The sequence below is a fragment of the Rhea pennata genome, chromosome 3 (assembly GCF_028389875.1).
Source record: "Rhea pennata isolate bPtePen1 chromosome 3, bPtePen1.pri, whole genome shotgun sequence".
NCBI lineage: Eukaryota > Metazoa > Chordata > Aves > Rheiformes > Rheidae > Rhea > Rhea pennata.
Genome location: NC_084665.1, coordinates 90,456,833 through 90,475,736, shown reverse-complemented (window position 1 = coordinate 90,475,736; position 18,904 = coordinate 90,456,833). Strand labels below are relative to the sequence as shown.

The 18,904-nt window shown below is 52.7% G+C and overlaps 1 pseudogene; it reads right to left on the bottom strand.

Moving 5' to 3' along the window:
* Positions 1-6,919: 6,919 nt before the first annotated feature.
* LOC134138899 (T-cell activation Rho GTPase-activating protein-like) lies at positions 6,920-11,073 on the bottom strand (annotated as a pseudogene).
* Between the last annotated feature and the right edge of the window lie 7,831 nt (positions 11,074-18,904).

Below are 18,904 nucleotides of genomic sequence, written 5' to 3'. Positions count from 1 at the left end.
AGGGATCCATATGCGGCAAAATCCTGCCATTCCCAAGAATCCCCTCAGCTGTCTTTTCGTGTGGGGTACTGCAATTCGGCATATAGGCTCTTTTCTTTCCGCTCCTAGTGCACGTTGTCCTTTCGATATTTTAAAACCAAGATATTGGGCTTCCTTCTTCGCAATCTGAGCCTTTTTCTTTGAAACACGATACCCGGCAAGTCCCCCAAAATTTAACAGACTCACTGTCGCCTCTAAACATATTTGCTCTGAATCCGCTCCAACCAAAATGTCATGCACCTACTGTAAAAGAGTGACATTTTTGTTACCTTCCTGCCATTGGGCTAGTTCTTTGGCCAAGATCTCACCAAACAGGGTAGGACTGTTCTTGAATGCTTGAGGAAGAACCGTCCAGCATAACTGCTCCTTCCTCCTCGTAGTGGGACTTTCCCATTCCAAGGCAAAAATTGTCTGGCTTTGTTCTTCTATAGGAATACAGAAAAAAGCATCTTTTAAATCTAGCACTGTAAAACAATTGCTAGTCTCAGGCACCGAGGCTAGAAGAGTATATGGGTTTGGCACAGTTGGATGGATATCTTTTGTTATTTGGTTCAGTGCCCTTAGGTCCTGGACCAGTCGATATTCTTGGGAGCGCGGTTTCCTTACCGGCAGGATGGGTGTGTTGAATTCAGACTGACACTCTCTAAGCAAGCCATATTGCAAGAAGGCATTAATTAGGGGTTCCAATCCTCTACGTGCTTCTAGCTTGACAGGGCACTGATGCACTTGAACTGGCTTCGCTCCTCGTTGGAGCTCTATTTTGAGCGGAGTCGCGTTTTTTGCTTTCCCTGGCTTTGCTGAGGCCCAAACCAAGGGAATCACCGCATCCAATACACTTGAAGGGATACTTGCACTGTTATCGTCTGGAGCTGAGCCCACCAAAAGGCAGATTTGTGCTCTCCGTGCCGATTCTGGAGGGCTGTGGAGCTGCACGGAACTCTCAGAAAAGGTCACCTGCGCATTCAGTTTGCATAGCGAATCCCGTCCTAATAAAGGGAGGGGACACTCTGGCATATGGAGAAATTCCTGAGTCAATTTAGTACCTCCAATCGTACACTCCATTGGTTGCAAAAATGGCCTCAAAGCTTTCCTTCCCGTAGCCCCAACAATAGTGGTAGTAGTCTTACTTAAGGGTCCTTTACAGCTAGTTATCACTGAATGAGTAGCTCCACTATCTAATAAAAAATCTATAGTTTCATTCCGCAGCTTTAGTGGAACCAGGGCATCAGCTGAGGAAATTCTCATTTTCTCCCCCGGTCCCCTTCATTCCCTATTTGACTCCTCTAGCATAATTAGGTCGGTGTTTGCTGGGCTCTGTAGCTTTGTTATCCTTCTTCGATTTGAACATTCCTTTTTCCAGTGCCCTTCCTGTCTACAAACTGCACATTGATTTGGACCCAAAGGGGGTCTAGGGAGGCCTCCTCCTGGCCTCCCTCCCCTTCCACTTCTTCCTCCTCTGTTACCTCTTCTGCTGCCCCTGCCCCTGCCTTGGAATTCATTCCTCTGCACAGCTGCCAGGATAGAAGCCTGTAGTTTCATTCGATTTTGTGTTTCTCTTGTTCTCTTTTCATCTCGATTCTTTTATACCTTACACGCTATTTCTATCAGCTGAGAATGTCTATACATTCGCCCAGCTCCATCTACCTTCTGTAGCTTCTTCCTAATATCCTGAGCTGACTGGCCACTGAAGAGCATATTAATCAGCCTTTGATTCGTTTCCTCATTTGGATCCAGGTCTGTCTGTTTTCTGGCTGTTTCGCATAATCTTTCACAAAAGGCCGAGGGATTTTCTTCAGGCCCTTGCATTACTTCATACAATTTTGATACACTCTTTGGTTTCGGAACCCCGTACCGAACCCCGTATAAAATTAGCTGTTGATACTGCCTCAATAGCCGTTACCCCCGCTCCTATTTGGATCCCACTCTGGATCCTTTCTGGTGGGTAAATAGACCTCAGGATCCCCCTTTCTGTCCCTTCTCTCTCCCTCTTCTTTTGCCTTATCAGTTACCAGCCTCTTTTCTTCTCCCGTCAGGGAAGTACTCAACAGCGCCTGCACATCTCCCCAGTTAGGATTATGAGTTATCATAATAGTCTCCAAAAGCTGCTGCAGCTTCTCAGGATTTTCCCTATATGATCCAATAGACTGCTTCCAGTTTAGTAAATCCGAGGTTGTAAAAGGAACATGTACAAATACTGGCAGCCCTTCTGGTCCCACTGCTTGTCTCAAAGGAGCCTGTATAACAGGTTGTTTCCATCTCCTAGTTCGGCCAGAAACAGGGCTGGACTCTTTGCTTTCTAGCGGGGGGGGCGATGCTTCAACTGAGGCGGAATCATTTCCACAAGAGGGGGGCACTGTCAGTAGTTGTACATCCTCCTGCTCCTCTCCGTTCAGAATCTTTCTGTTAGCACAATACCCGCTCTCCTCCTTCTTTCCTACTGCAACCATTACAGATTCCTCTTCACTTATAAGTCCACATTCCCTTTGAATTCCTGGTTCCCTATGTAGTGGCATAAAAGCCTCCACATAGGGTATTTCATCCCACTTCCCCTTCCGGCAACAAAACAGCAGTAACTGGAACATAGTGTTATAGTTCAAGGTCCCATTTTTTGGCCATTGCTCATCACATTCCAGCTTATACATTGGCCACCACTGATTACAATATCCTCTCATTCTTTTCTTTTTTTGTCATCCGATCTCCACCAAAGATATCGCAGTGTTCCAAAATACAACCCAAAGGGCTACAGGGAGGAATCCTGGACTGGCTTGATCCCATGTCAGTTACCTAGAAATACCAACCTTATTACCTAGAAATACCTTTTTTCCCATACCTTTGTGTGCACTCAGCTCTGACCCCTCTGGTCAATTTAAGGCAACCCTTGTCGAGCGTCTACGTGCGACTTTATTCCTTTATGCACTCTCAGCTCTTCTTCCGTGGAAGTAAGTAAATTCTAAACTCACCAATCCAAAGATTCACCCCCTTTCGCCCTGGCACAAATATCTCTGGTCGGCGTTGCACCTTTGAGTCTCTGGTCGTCCCGACTTGGGAGGGAGGTCAGAGGACTCCCCGATCAAGAGGTCGGTGCGCGCTGGAGCTCGATCCGATCCAGTCCGCTGTCGGGAACGGCAAGATGATCCGGGCAAGGCCTTCTGGCAAGTCCCATCTGGGTCGCCAAACTGTTGTCCCAAAACGTGGGTTCTGTTACCCGGTGTGCAAGCACCCAATAGACACACAGGGTCGAGATATTGGTTTATTTCATTTCTGCACAGAGATGGGTGCTAGGTGGTAAACCCACAAAGCTAGCACACCTCCTCCCCCTCTCATTCTGGATTTGTACACACTTTTCAGGGAGTACTTTATACAAATCTTACTATTGGTTACAGCTTCATCACCTCAGGTAATCGCTCTGCGCTTGCGCTTTCACATTCCTGTTAATGAGCATAGGAGGCGAAGAAGAGGCGGTAACATCATTATCATGTCATTTCCATCTCATTATTCATTTAGAGGTGTGAAGTTTAATATGTTAATAAGCCTTAATGAACCTAAGGTCACTTCTGTGTTACTCTGCTCTTTCTGCCTTACCTACTCCTCGCATTCTTCAAAGCGCTGTGGCTTCATCCAGGTTATTTAGCTGGAGCTGGTTATCCTTTGCAGTACTGTTTTTCTCTTTCTCTTGTCCTTGAGTCTTGTGAACTATTTGCAAGGTTTTCCTCACAGTATTTCTCTAACAAGACGAGCTTCTCCAGAGTGAAGCAGGTGTGACGGCATCACCGTTTGGTCCCCAAAGATGTGCATGTGGCATTTCCTGCAGCCCCGGACATGGGTTGTCTTCCTCCTGAAGGACACTTTAACATACAAAAGAGGGCCTGGACAACGCAAGGGGTGGCACAAAGGGGAGGGTGACGTGTGCTCACTTACCAAACACGCTGTCCCCCTGGCCTGCGCCTTGTCTGTGCCCTCATGTCGGGGGCTGCAAGGAGCTCCCTGCCTCCTCGTTAACGCGGCCTTTGTCAGCGAGCCAAGCTGCTCTCCCGGCAGGGTTTGGGCAGCAGTTTGTACGGCGATGTGGAAATAGCGGCTCTGCCTTGCCTGTTCCGGGAGACTCGGGAGCGAGGCCCTGGGGCTGGTGCGGGACACGGTGCGGAGAGGCAGGTGGGCTGGCGGGGAGCCCGGCACCGCCCTCGCTCAGCTGGGCTGCCTTGGTGGGGCCAGCTTGGATGGTGCAGGCTTGGGAGTCCCTGCCCCACAGTGCACTGCACAGGGGCAGCCTGGGCAAACCAGCTGTGCTCAGCTCCCCCCAGGCAAACTTTCTGCAGCCTTTCACAAGTGAGAAAGGAAGGAGGCTTTCCGGGAAGGGTTGGCCGTGAAGACAATGTTTGCCTCTTGCGGAAGGACATCGGTGAGCACTTTGCCGTTCGAGCGGATGTCCCGGAGTTTGGAGAGGAGCCTGCCTGCTTCCGAAATTAGAGGCATGCTCCTTGTACACAGGTGATAGTGGCCTTTGATGGGGGTCACCAGCTGGCCTGCTTTTGGCGCACAGAGCTCTGCCTTGCACTCCAGATGCCTGCCCGCAGGGCAGTGCTTGTGCAGCTGCGCTTCCCTTGCAGCCTGGGAAGGAATTGCCCTTTCTGCGGCCGCGGGGAGGCAGAGCAGTAGCAGACCGTGGAGAGAAAGCCATGCCCTTTGTACAGGTGTCCAAGCTTTACCTTAAGGCCATACAGCATGGGCACCTAGAGAGAAGAGGGACTGCTCTTCTCTTTCACACCCCCAGAGACTTCCCAAACGCCATGACGTCTGGTGCCTGGAACTGCTGGGTTTCTGTGCATTCGAGCACGGTGTCACGTAACATCCTGTCTTGCTTGGAGTGCCGGGCTCTGCAGGGGTCATGAATGACCTTGCTCACTGTTCCTTGCTCACCTCCGATGCAGCTGTGCTAGAGAGAGCTGGCATGTAAAGCCCAGACACAGGTGGCCAGCTGCGTGTGAGCTGTGAAGCCACAGGTTTCTACAGTAGAGTGAGAGGCAGAGAAAGGAGCCGCGGAGGGCTGAGGGGAAAGCTGAGCAAAGAGAGGCGTCTCCCTCGGGGCGTGGAGGAAGTGCCCAGGGCTGTGCCCTGCGTCCCGAGGGCTGCAATTGCAGAGCCGCAGGCTGTGCAGGGAGCGCTGAGGTGGGAGGCTGTGCAAGGTAGAGCGCCAGGAACAAGTGCTCCCTCCCTTCGGTCCGGCGGCACTGATCTGGCCATTGATGGGCACTGCTGCAGTACCCCTTTGCTGGGGGATTTCCCCCTGGCGCCTGCCCCTTCTCCAGCCCACTTGCCACTTCCCACACTAAGTGGGGATCCCCCCTCAGGGGAATTAAGGGAGTCACCCTTGTGGAGCTGCAGTTTTAGCAGTCCCTCCCCTCTCCTGGCTCTGCCGTTCCTTGGAGAGCGAGGCAGTAAGTGCAAAGCCCGTCGTACTCCTTTGGAAGCACGCCCAGTCTGCACATCCTTCCTCTCCAAAGAGGGTCCATGCTCACATTGTCTTTCTCTGTGCAGGCAAAGCAGAGGTCTGCAAGGAGCAGACCACTGGTGGAAAGCGGCTGCACTCGCTAGACTTGTTGCAGGGCATGTTCTGCACCTTGCTAACTATTTCTCCTCCCACCAGGAGGTGTTTCCAGCCTCCAGGCGTTCACTTGAAGGCACCAGTATCATCTCACTGCCAGGTGTCCTGCACTAGCCTACCTGTGCTGAGATGGGCAGGCTCTTGTCCTTTGGACAGCTCCTGTCCCAGTGCTTGGCAAGAATGGCATGAGCCTACAGCCTGTCTGGGCAGCGCTTTTGCCTCAGGCCATCGCCTCCTTGCAGCCTCTGGAAATAGCTCCTGACTCCTGTGGTGCCCCAGCCATATGTGCCACCGCTTGCCTAGCCCTTCTGCCTCCCAGGTGGCCCACACATCAACTGTAGCCAAATGATGAGCCATCAGACTCCCCTTTGCCCTTTCCTGCTGGTTGGAGGCACGCACATCGCAGCTGTTGTTTGGTTCAGCCAGGTGCTAACTCTTCCCAGGGTTGCTTCCCCCTGGCGTCTCTACCTTTTCCTTGCCCGTTCTTTTGCACCCACTTGTCTAGCTCCCGGCTGGCAGCGGCCCAGGCAGCGCCTGAGTGTGCGCACACACCAGAGGCCGCTTGCTCCAGCACCATCTGCACAGCTCTGAGCTCCGCCAGCCAGGACGAGCCCTCCATTTACTCCACCCAAGCTTCTCTGGTCGCTACTGCTGCAGCACCAGCTTTGCCTCTCCCTCCTTTCCCTGCTCGCTTGGCGCTCCTGCAAGGTGGCACCTGCAACCCTGCTCTAGTCTGGCCATCCCAGGGCAGCTCCTCACGGACCGCGTGGGAGGCCGGATGGCAGCCCTCCACAGGTCCCCTCCCAGTTTGCCCTGCCCTCTCTGAGGAGTTGTTTCCTTTCTTTGACCCATCACTCGTTAACCGCTACTGGAGGGAGAAAGACCCGTTTGCCAGAGGTGTCTTTTGCGCTACCCGCAGTGGCCGAGGCCGGCCACGTCTCAGTAGCTTTCCAGTAGGAACCCGCACACACAACTGCACTTGCTCTCCTGACTTACGGGCTCAGTCCTTAGCAGCCCTTGCGAGGGATGCAGCTAAGAGCACGTTCTGCAAGGGAGGGTCGCTCGTTTGGGAGCCTTGCCGGGGTGTAGAGGCAAAGCAGAGAGGCTCACCCTTCCCACAGGGCACATCTTGTTGCCATAATCCCCACTTACATCCCTGGTCACCTCAGCCTATCTGGAGTAAACGTGCGCGTGGACGGAGGGAGGGAGGGAGGGAGAGTGCCAGAGATGAGGCAGGCAACTTTTCCTCTTGGAAAGCATTTAATACTGCCAGGGGGTTTGGTTCACAGTTGCATGCAAAGCTGGTCTTCAGAAATCATGCAGAGCTCTGGCTAGAATACTGACTCCACAGAAGGGTGGTCTCCACAACGCCGAGGTTCCTCACCAAGCTCACAATTGCTTTGGAACCGAAGGGGCAGGAATGTTTGGGACCTCTGCTCATAGACATTCTGGCACCCGTTTCCGGTCTCCTTTCCAACGGGTGCCGCAGATTGTCGCCTCTTGGCAGGACTCTGACAAGTCTCTCGGTCAATAAGCTCCCACAGGGGGTCACTGGGAAACTCACGGGGAAGTTTCTTCCAAGGGGAACCTTGCGGGTTGCACATTCCACCCCCAAAGCCTTCAGGGAAGAAACTCTGTCCCTTGGAGATGCCTTGGAGATGCCTCTGCTGAGTCCTGCACATGGGTGGTGCATGGGCAGCCTGGCAGAACGTCCTGCTTCGACTCTGTGGGTTTCATGGTTGGAAGTGTAGCAGGGAACCTGAGTGGTCAGGTAGGTCTTAGGAGGCTCTTCCTAAGTGAGTGGTCTTCCTGGATTCCTCTGCTACACCCACCTCTCTAAACACTTCCTCTGCTGAGCTGGAACAAGACCTTTACTGATACAGCATCAGCAATGGCTTGTTCTCGCCAGGCCTCTTCTCCTGGACAGCTCTGCAGGAGAACTGATTGCCTTTGCTTGAGGAGCAGTCTCTCAGAAACCACCTGTCTTCCAGGTCTCCAGAATGTGGGACTTTTTTGAGCGCTTTGCTGTGTTTTGCACAAGAGAACGCCTTGCAGCGCTTCCTGATGTGTCTGCCAGGTGTGCGGCTGTCCTCCTTGGGCTTGATGGGAAAAGCCTGGGCGTTCTTCAGAAAGATTTTTTTTTGGGGGGGGGAGGGCTCGGGAGTGAAACTAGTGAAGAGATGGTGAAGACCGAGCCATCAGAGGAGAAAAGGAGCTTTGCAGGGAGCAGCCGGAGGATATTGTGGGGAGGGAGTGCCATTTGACAAGCGTGCCTGCAGGATGGCAAGGCGTTGTTTCCAGAGCCCCCTTCTCCACGCTGCACTTTGTCTCTTGACTGGGAAAAGGCTCCTCTCTTTTGGCTGCCCCCGGATCCCATCTCCTGCCTTCCAGGCTGCTGCTCTGGCAGGACAGGTCTGCCTCTGAGAAGCTCCTGGGCATGTTGCTGACCTCCTTCTTCTGATTAGTCAGCGGAGGGGCAGAGAGGCAGGTGGGATAGGTGCTGCTCCCCAAAGCACTTGCTGCTTTGGGCTGCTGCTCCTGGTGGCAGTTCACAGGGCTGCCTTCAGCTGCAGGCTCGGGGCTGTTGCAGGCAGCACTGTTCTGCTGAGCAGCACCTGGGTGTTTTGTGGGGAGAGTGAGCTGTTAGGCACCTTTTAGAGGCCATGGGAAGATGTCAGGGCACTTTCCCTGCAGCATCGTGTCCCCTCCCCCCTGGCAGGGGACGCAAAGGCAAAACCTTTGTTCCTGTGCATGGAAGTACTGGAAAGCCTTCCACTAGGGAAACCCTGCCAGACCCTCCTGAACCCTCTGCACCTCTCGGCATTTCCACAGATGTCTGCTGCTATCCAGTTACACAAAGTGATGCAGCAGCCCTGGCATGGCACAAGCAGCCCTCCGTGCTCGTACCTGTGGAGCTGGCTGTGTGCTCCCGTGACTCCTCGGTCGAGGCAACGTCATCCCCAAATACTGCTGCGCAGTTGTGGATGAGGAGCTCCACCAAGAGCGTCACCTGCACACAGAAAGCCCCGGAGTTCAGTGCGAGGCGCTGCAAACGACGTGAGCAGCCTTTTGTGCTCCTGAGGGACGTTTCTGCAGCGGCGGCAGCAACCTTGTGTAGCCGCAGCCAGAGCTCAGAGCCTCGTGGCCGTCTATGAGCAAGGCAGCCTCAGCCCCAGCTCAGGGGAGGGGAGCAGGGTGCGGGATTCAACAGACCTTGTCGTTGCTCTCCTTCTGCACGGCCAGCGGGAGCGTGGTGTCCATGTCGGGGCTGAGCATGTTTGGCCCCACGCAAATCGCCAGGTTGCTGGCATCCATCCGGTTGCTCTCTGCACTTTCACTGATGTGGTGGAGCACAGAGAGCAAGCGCCGGAGCAAGAGGCGGTTTGCTGGAGGCAGCAGGCCAGCCACCCTGCGGGAACGCAAACAAACAGGAGGAGGAGTGCAGGCGGCAGGGGCTGCTGCTTCTTGCTTTGAGCCCCAGCGGTGGGACGGGTGGCAAAACTTACTCTCTCAGGCCTGCAATTTTCTCCTGCAGGCTGGGCTTCTCCAGCGCTAGCAGCCACTTGTCATAGAGGTCGGCCACGAGGAGTTTGCAGGGGATGTTCCTCAGGAAGTCCTGCAAGGTCAAGGCACCTACGTGAGGCTCTGGGCACTAGCAGGGAGCAGAGAGGCAGCACGCCCGTGACTTCGGTGACTCCCTGGGAGGCAGCTAGCTTTGAGCTAGCTGCTCTCAAAGGTGCAGCTGCTGGAGCTGACCATCCCCTGGCACAGGAAAATGCCCAAGGGTGCTTAGCCTGAGCCTTGGAGTGTGGTGCCTTTGGGCAAGTTTTAGCACGGAGTCCCTCCTAGGTCGATCGAGGCCCTGGCATGGGCCCACGCAGAGTCGCCCTGGGCTCTCCCAGCTACAAGTCAGCAGAACTCACCTTCAGCACCACTGCCAGCAGGTGCACGGGTTTGCTCGACAGATCAACCTGCGTGCCTCTGTCCAGCTCTTCCCTCAACTCCCTGCGTGCCTTCTCGTTGGCCGCCTTCCGGAAAATGCCCTCGGTGGCCGGGCCTCTCTCGTAGAGTAGGTCCAGGAGCTCCTGTCAAACAGACAGCCTTGGATTCGTCGCTGCACTCTGCTTGGCTCGGCTTACCATGCCGTTCTTGCTCCACGCAGAGTCCCCTGGCAGTACCCTCGCTGTCTCCTGTGCAGCCTCATGCGGGAATGCTGAACTGCAGGCACTGCAGTGGAGGCATCCCTGCAGGACACCCCTCTCCCCAGGCTTGCTTACCTGGACTGGCTGGGGCAGGGCATCACCTGGCCCGCAGATGAGGGCCAGAGGCTGCCCAAAGAGAGACAGCTGGGGGCCGGAGCCTAGCTGCCCTGGGCAGTCCCCGGTGGCAGAGGTTCCTCTCCAAGCCAGGGGCCATGAGATCGCCACCTTCCGCCCTCCCTTGGCTCCGTCTGCTGCAAGCAAGAGGAAAGCAAACACGGCTTCAGCAAATGGGCCTGAGGCGCCTTTCGCCTGTGCGCAGCGCCACGTGCTGCAGCACGTTTACAGGCACCGAGGTTTTGCATGGCGAGAGAGAGCAAGAGCAGCTGCGGCTGCCCGCGGGGCTCGTGAGCTCCGGCGTGTCACCGCTGGTGGCAGGTCAGGCAGCCTGGCACAAGCGCCGCTTTGCAAGCAGGATGGAAGAAGGCAGCGCCCCGCTTTGTTTTTCCCACTCACCAGCCGAGCAGCAAAGTGCCTCTTCGACGGCTGAAGGGTCCGCCCGGGGGCACTGCTTGGCTGCAGCCTGCAAGAAAGGGCTTCAGCCGACCGAGCCGCCCCGCAGCAGCAAGGCCGCGAGCGCGCTGCTCCAGCTGGGCGGCATTGCCGCGCTCTGCCCCAGCCCGGGGCCTTGGCTCCCTTTGCACACCCGGGAGAGGCGCCCGCACCGTGCTGAGATACCGCCTGGCCGCAGCCATCGAGGGCCAGGCAAAGGCAGCCGCTGCTCACCTCTGCCAAAATGAGCGCCTCCACGGTCCTGGCCGTCAGCGACGCCTCCTGGGCGAGAGAGCAAGGTGCCTCCGTGAGCAACCCGTTGCGTGGTCGGGTGGGAAAGCCAAGCGGCTCTCGGGGCGGAGCGGAGGCCGTGCGGACACTTACGGGGCCGTAGAAGCCGACCACCTTGGTGAGGAGCCGCAGGGAGGGCAGGCGGGTGACCCTGGCTCCCGGGGCTCCTTGGCTCTGCCTGTGCACAGGGAAGGGCGCGCAAAGAGCTCCGTCAGCCCCGGCCCTGGCTGCTCTCCCTCCCGGCAGCCCCAGCAGCGCGGACAAGGGCCCCGCAGCCTGCGCAGCCTCCAGCAGCGCTGCCTGGCAGCACGAGCCCTGCAACGGCCTCGCTCCTGCTGCCCATGGGCCTCCCCGCCATGGGGACACGCGGCAGCGGCGCGGGGTCCCCATGCCCGCACGGCAGGAGCTGTGCTGGCGGCTCCCGGCGCCTCATGCTCATCTGCAAGCACGAGGCAGAGCAGCTCCCGCTGCTGCGCCAGGAGCTGCGCGTGGCCGTGGGTGCACCTTTCCCCCACCGCTCCTTGGGCACGTCCGCGGGCAGCTCCTTCGGGAGCGCTCCGCGCCCTCCCCCTTGGCCCCAGCGGCAGCTTGAACCCCCAGCAGGGCCGACCTGAGGATGGCGTCGAGCCAGAGCTGCTTCACCTCCTGCGACCTGCAGCACAGAGCAGAAACAGCCTCAGCCCAGGCTGCTGCTGCCGCTGCTGCTCTGGACCCACACGGGCCCCACGGAGCTCTCGCCCGTGCGGGGAGAGTGCCGGGGAGAGGGCCGGGCCCCGTGGGGCAGGACAGGCAGCCGTGAGGCCCTGGGAGCTGTCCCGCGACTCACCCAAAGGTGACCACGCAGAGGCCGGTGGTCCAGACGAGGATGAGGGTCTGGCTGGTCTTAAGGCCAAAGACCTCCTCGTCGTGCTCTGGGCTGGCCGCCGCCACCGCCTCGTCGCGGCACAGCACCCACAGCTGGCTGAGCAGCACCCGGTGCCTCAGCCGGAGGATGGAGCCGCATCTGCGGGCAGGAAGGGCAGGGAGGGGGCGGTGGGTGCGCGCGGTGGGGGCGGGCGCAGCCGTCCTCGCGCTCCGGGAGCTGCGCTTGCCGGGGCAGAGCCGTGGGGCGGGAGGCGGGAGCGCTGGGCCGCGTCTCCTTACTTGAAGGTGGCGATGGCGATGGCGTGCGGGAACAGCAGGAGGTGCCGGTGGCGCGTGCGCTGGTGCCGGGTCACCTGCACGCGCTGGCGGAGGAGCAGCTCGGGGCTGCTGGAGGACACGAAGGCGCCGAGCGGCGCCGGGGACCGGGAGGCCGCCGTGCCCCAGAGCCCGAGGCGGGCGCCAGGAGCCCCACGGGCGGGGGTCCCGGGCCCTGCCTGCGTGCCGGGAGCGGGAGCGCCCCAGGCACCGCAGCACATCCCCTGCCCCATGGCGCTGGGGCCGGACAGAGCTGCGCGAGGCTGCACGCGTGTGCCTTAGCTGAGCAGTATCGCCGGGCTGAGAGCTGCCTCTGCCCACACTGCCCTGCGGTGGCACGGTGCCGCAATGGGGACACGCCGGTGGTCGTGGCCAAGGTCACTGCGATGCCACCACGGCACATTGTGATGCATCAGTGGGTCAGCCCCAGGGGTGTGGGCCAGCAGATAAGGGGGGGGGGTCTCCTGGCCTCTAGCATCTGCACTGCTGCACCATTTCCATGCCCTTGCTTCTGCTTGTGCCCCTTGTCTCATAGGGTGGCAATGTGGATGTGGATGACAACTCTCTTCATGTTGTGCAATCACATCCTTTACAAATAGGTTTTCCAAACTTTTGAGAATTTCAATTTTGTGACATGAGATCTCCTTCACTAATGACAATAACTGAGCTGGTTGCCTCTGCTTTACATTATAAGGAAGAAAATTCATCTGATATACCTTAGCAGTTTTTGTTACACTCTTAGATACTTTGATTATAATTTTGTAGCAGTTCCTCCCATTGTGAATAAGAGGATCCACTTCTGTACTGCTGCCCAGTAACATCACATTTGCATTTAGGCAGATCATGCAAGTATCTGATGAGTCCCTTATCCAGTTACTGTAAACTACTAACTACTATTAATTCTGTGCCTTCCATTTCATTTGCTCCAGCACACGTTTACTATTTTCTTATTTTTCATCTCCTCACCTTACCGTAATTCAAGCCCAGATATTCTGCTTTATCTTTTATACAAGCAAAAAAGTATAAAGAAAATTCTCTATTTCTAGGTCTATTTTTGCATTCACAACTGTTTCCTTGAGGCTCTTAATCTTAGCTAATCTTTCATTCAGTTCCAAAATATTGTCCTTCCTAGGTATATGTGGTTAACAATTTACTCTTGCTTGGAAAGAAATGTTGGCCCTCCACAACAGAATTGTATCATCACTTGCATAAAGTTTTGACTGATAGCACTTCTGAGGTCCAGAAACAGAGAAACTTCCAGCAAATATTGTGGCCATTTTGAACAGAGAATAGGGAGACACATGGACAGATTTTATAGCGATTTCTTAAAACTGACAAATGAAACCATGACTTCAAATTGTACTGGGAAAGGATGTTGCTGGTCAGAACAACACTGATGTTCTGAATCCTTTGGGATTTGTATTATATGGAGCAAAATGGGTAAGGACATTGCAGGGTGTAAATAAGCACTGTAGAGACATACTTTTGCTCTAATAGTGTAAGCTTGCATCTGCCTAAACCATGGCTGCCTTTGCCACGAAGGCACACTGCTGCCTCATGGTCAGCTGGTTGTTCCCCCACAGGCTCCTCTCTGCCAAGCTGCTTCCCAGCCCACCGACTCCCAGCCTGTCCTGGTGCCTGGGGGTATGGTTCCCCAGGGGCAAGACATGGCACTTCCCGTTGTTGAACTTGATTGAGGAGGTTCCTCTCTGACCAGCTCTCCAGCATCTTGAGGCCCCTCTGAATGACAGCACAACCCTCTGGGGTATCAGCCACTCCAGCCACTTCCGTCTCATCCCTGAACCTGCATGTTTAAAATCCGCAGAACAAGGACCCGTCTCCTTCCAGGGCTGTCGTGGCTCTTCTAAGGTACCATTAAGGTGAAAAGCCTGCTTTTTCACTGTTGTGAGAGTCTCCTGGCTTTCTGGGACGCAGCCTGGCCATGGGCTTCCAGGTGGTGAGACTGTTGTCCCAAAACGTGGGTTCTGTTACCCGGCGTGCAAGCACCCAATGGACACACAGGGTCGAGATATTGGTTTATTTCATTTCTGCGCAGAGATGGGTGCTAGGTGGTAAACCCACAAAGCTAGCACACCTCCTCCCCCTCTCATTCTGGATTTATACACACTTTTCAGGGAGTACTTTATACAAATCTTCCTAATGGTTACAATTTCATCACCTCAGGTAATCGCTCTGCGCTTGCGCTTTCACATTCCTGTTAATGAGCATAGGAGGCGAAGAAGAGGCGGTAACATCATTATCATGTCATTTCCATCTCATTATTCATTTAGGGGTGTGAAGTTTAATATGTTAATAAGCCTTACTGAACCTAAGGTCACTTCTGGGTTACTCTGCTCTTTCTGCCTTACCTACCCCTCGATTTCTTCAAAGCGCTGTGGTTTCATCCAGGTTATTTAGCCAGAGCTGGTTATCCTTTGCAGTACTGTTTTTCTCTCTCCCTTGTCCTTGAGTCTTGTGAACTATTTGCAAGGTTTTCCTCACAGTATTTCTCTAACAATTCCCCCCTTTGAGACTTGTTAATATCACTTATCTATCAAGTCTCATTTAAACATATTCTTACATGGATGCTAAGTTAATTCTAAGTATTTCCCATGGCATGGGTAATCCGGGAGATTTGGGGAATAGAGAAGCAAGCAGTAATCTGAGTCACTTTTTCCGAAGGCCCGTATAAGCTACAGAATCAGGTTAGTTGTACCAATGAGCATGCATAACAAAATTAACAATGTCCTCATTTTCCATCTTAACTCTATAGCAAACAAATTAAATTAAACAAATCAATATTCTTATAAATCAGCTCTATCTATTATTAACATTACTATCAGAATGCAAAATAACACCTAATAACACTAAGAGCACTCTAATTCCTTATAAAAGAATTCAGTTTTCCACGTGCAATTCATCACTTTCCTAACTTCTGTATTCTTATCTTGAGAAGCCCTGTGGGGGTGGCAGTCCACGAGTCATTCAAAGGTGCCCTCTTTATTTGGGAATCGTGGGTCCAGGAACTTATTCCCTCCACCTTTACTGCAGTATGAGTTGTCAGAAGCACCAGGTAAGGTCCTTTCCACTTTTCTCTTAGTGGTTCTTCTTTCCATGTCCGAATATAAACCAGATCCCCAGGCTTGAAGTCATGCACAGGGGAATGCAATGGAAGGGGGGTACATTGACTAAGGTACCTATGTAAAGATGTTAGTACCCGGGACAAAGACAATTAATATTCTCTCAACATTTCTTCCCCTCTTACATGCATTTCATCACTTTGTCCCCCTATTTCATTAATTGGGTAAGGTTTCCCGTAAAGTATTTCAAAAGGGCTTACTCCCTCTTTGATTCTTGGGGTTATTCTTAGTCTCATCAAGGCCATTTGTAATACATCTATCCATTTAGGATGGGTTTCCTGACACAGTTTTGAAATATGCCTTTTAAGTGTTTGGTTCGTTCTTTCTACCTTACCGCTAGACTGGGGTCTCCACGGAGTGTGTAATTCCCATTTCATCTGTAAAAATTTGGATGTTCCTTGAACCACCTCTGAAATAAAATGAGGTCCATTACCTGAGCATATACCTTCAGGAATCCCAAATTGAGGAATTATCTCTTTTAGTAAAATTTTAGTTACTTCTTTTGCATGATTGGTGGAGCATGGGAAGGCTTCTGGCCAACCAGAAAAAGTATCTACCAAAACAAGTAAATATTTAAACCGACCACATTTAGGCAATTCAGAGAACTCTATCTGCCAGTGTTCCCCCGGGGTTAATCCTCTTCTTAGTTCTCCCATGGGTGGTTTCTTCTGAATTTTGGGGTTATTTGCACAACAGGTGGGGCATCTTTTTACAATAAGGTCAGCATTTGATAGCATCTTTGATCCCACACCATATCCCATAAGCATATCCCACACTGCTTATCATAGCATCTGCTCCCACGTGAGTTTCTTCACGCAGTCTTTTGAGGAGCACTTCCATCATTTTGGCTGTAGTTAAAACTTGTCCATTGGGGGTGACCCACCACCCTTCAGCATTTTTTGCACATTTTAGCCTTTCTGCCAATTGATTTTCTTTGTCTGAATATTCAGGAGGTCTCATTTGTATTTTCCTACTGGGTAATAAAGCCCCAATCACCTGTCCTGCTAGTGCTGCCTTTTTGGCTGCCATATCTGCTCTCCTGTTTCCTTGTGCCACTTCACTATTTCCCTTCTGGTGGGCTGTGCAATGCGTTATAGCTACTTCTTTGGGTTCCATTATTGCTTGTAACAATCTTAATATCTCTTGTCCATACTTTATATAACTTCCTTGAGAATTTAAGAGCCCTCGTTCTTTCCAAATCGCTCCATGAGCGTGCACTACCCCAAAGGCATCCTTTGAGTCAGTATATATATTTACTCTTTGGCCAGTTCCGATTTCAAGGGCTCGTATAAGGGCAATGATTTCAGCCTTTTGTGCTGAGGTGTTTTGTGGCAATGGTTTAGCTTCTACTTCTTTCCACTGAGTCACTACTGCCTATCCAGCCTTTCTCTCTCCATTCTGTACAAAGCTGCTCCCATCTGAATATAGCTCCACATCTGGGTTCTGCAAAGGTTCATCCTTTAAATCAGGCTGGCTAGAGTATACTTGCTCTAGAGTGGCCAAACAGTCACGTTGTAACTCGTTTTGCTCTTCACCAGGTAGCAGAGTAGCAGGGTTTAAGGTCGAAACCACCTTTAAGGTAGTATCTCCTTGTTCCAATAACACAGCATGATATTTTACCAGTCTGCTCGGGGAAATCCAATGATGCCCCTTTTGATTTAAAACTGCTGATACTGCATGTGGTTCGAAAACAGTTAAGGGCTGTCCCAGAGTCAATTTGCGGGCCTCTTGTGTTATTAAGAAGGTGGCTGCTATAGCCTGGAGGCAGTCCGGCCATCCTTTACTTACTTCGTCTAATTGTTTAGAAAAATATGCCGCCGGTCTTTGCCAGCTCCCAAGCATTTGGGTCATTACTGCCGAGGCCACCTGCTGCCGCTCGTGCACATACAATTGAAAGGGTTTAGCCATATCTGGGAGTCCCAGTGCTGGAGCTTCCATCAATTTCTTTTTCCTTTCATCGAAACTAGCACGGCATGCCGGGGTCCACTCTAACCGTTCTCCCAGACCCTTTAGGGCTGCATATAAAGGTTTAGTTATCAGCCCAAAATTAGGGATCCATATGCGGCAAAATCCTGCCATTCCCAAGAATCCCCTCAGCTGTCTTTTCGTGTGGGGTACTGCAATTCGGCATATAGGCTCTTTTCTTTCCGCTCCTAGTGCACGTTGTCCTTTCGATATTTTAAAACCAAGATATTGGGCTTCCTTCTTCGCAATCTGAGCCTTTTTCTTTGAAACACGATACCCGGCAAGTCCCCCAAAATTTAACAGACTCACTGTCGCCTCTAAACATATTTGCTCTGAATCCGCTCCAACCAAAATGTCATGCACCTACTGTAAAAGAGTGACATTTTTGTTACCTTCCTGCCATTGGGCTAGTTCTTTGGCCAAGATCTCACCAAACAGGGTAGGACTGTTCTTGAATGCTTGAGGAAGAACCGTCCAGCATAACTGCTCCTTCCTCCTCGTAGTGGGACTTTCCCATTCCAAGGCAAAAATTGTCTGGCTTTGTTCTTCTATAGGAATACAGAAAAAAGCATCTTTTAAATCTAGCACTGTAAAACAATTGCTAGTCTCAGGCACCGAGGCTAGAAGAGTATATGGGTTTGGCACAGTTGGATGGATATCTTTTGTTATTTGGTTCAGTGCCCTTAGGTCCTGGACCAGTCGATATTCTTGGGAGCGCGGTTTCCTTACCGGCAGGATGGGTGTGTTGAATTCAGACTGACACTCTCTAAGCAAGCCATATTGCAAGAAGGCATTAATTAGGGGTTCCAATCCTCTACGTGCTTCTAGCTTGACAGGGCACTGATGCACTTGAACTGGCTTCGCTCCTCGTTGGAGCTCTATTTTGAGCGGAGTCGCGTTTTTTGCTTTCCCTGGCTTTGCTGAGGCCCAAACCAAGGGAATCACCGCATCCAATACACTTGAAGGGATACTTGCACTGTTATCGTCTGGAGCTGAGCCCACCAAAAGGCAGATTTGTGCTCTCCGTGCCGATTCTGGAGGGCTGTGGAGCTGCACGGAACTCTCAGAAAAGGTCACCTGCGCATTCAGTTTGCATAGCGAATCCCGTCCTAATAAAGGGAGGGGACACTCTGGCATATGGAGAAATTCCTGAGTCAATTTAGTACCTCCAATCGTACACTCCATTGGTTGCAAAAATGGCCTCAAAGCTTTCCTTCCCGTAGCCCCAACAATAGTGGTAGTAGTCTTACTTAAGGGTCCTTTACAGCTAGTTATCACTGAATGAGTAGCTCCACTATCTAATAAAAAATCTATAGTTTCATTCCGCAGCTTTAGTGGAACCAGGGCATCAGCTGAGGAAATTCTCATTTTCTCCCCCGGTCCCCTTCATTCCCTATTTGACTCCTCTAGCATAATTAGGTCGGTGTTTGCTGGGCTCTGTAGCTTTGTTATCCTTCTTCGATTTGAACATTCCTTTTTCCAGTGCCCTTCCTGTCTACAAACTGCACATTGATTTGGACCCAAAGGGGGTCTAGGGAGGCCTCCTCCTGGCCTCCCTCCCCTTCCACTTCTTCCTCCTCTGTTACCTCTTCTGCTGCCCCTGCCCCTGCCTTGGAATTCATTCCTCTGCACAGCTGCCAGGATAGAAGCCTGTAGTTTCATTCGATTTTGTGTTTCTCTTGTTCTCTTTTCATCTCGATTCTTTTATACCTTACACGCTATTTCTATCAGCTGAGAATGTCTATACATTCGCCCAGCTCCATCTACCTTCTGTAGCTTCTTCCTAATATCCTGAGCTGACTGGCCACTGAAGAGCATATTAATCAGCCTTTGATTCGTTTCCTCATTTGGATCCAGGTCTGTCTGTTTTCTGGCTGTTTCGCATAATCTTTCACAAAAGGCCGAGGGATTTTCTTCAGGCCCTTGCATTACTTCAT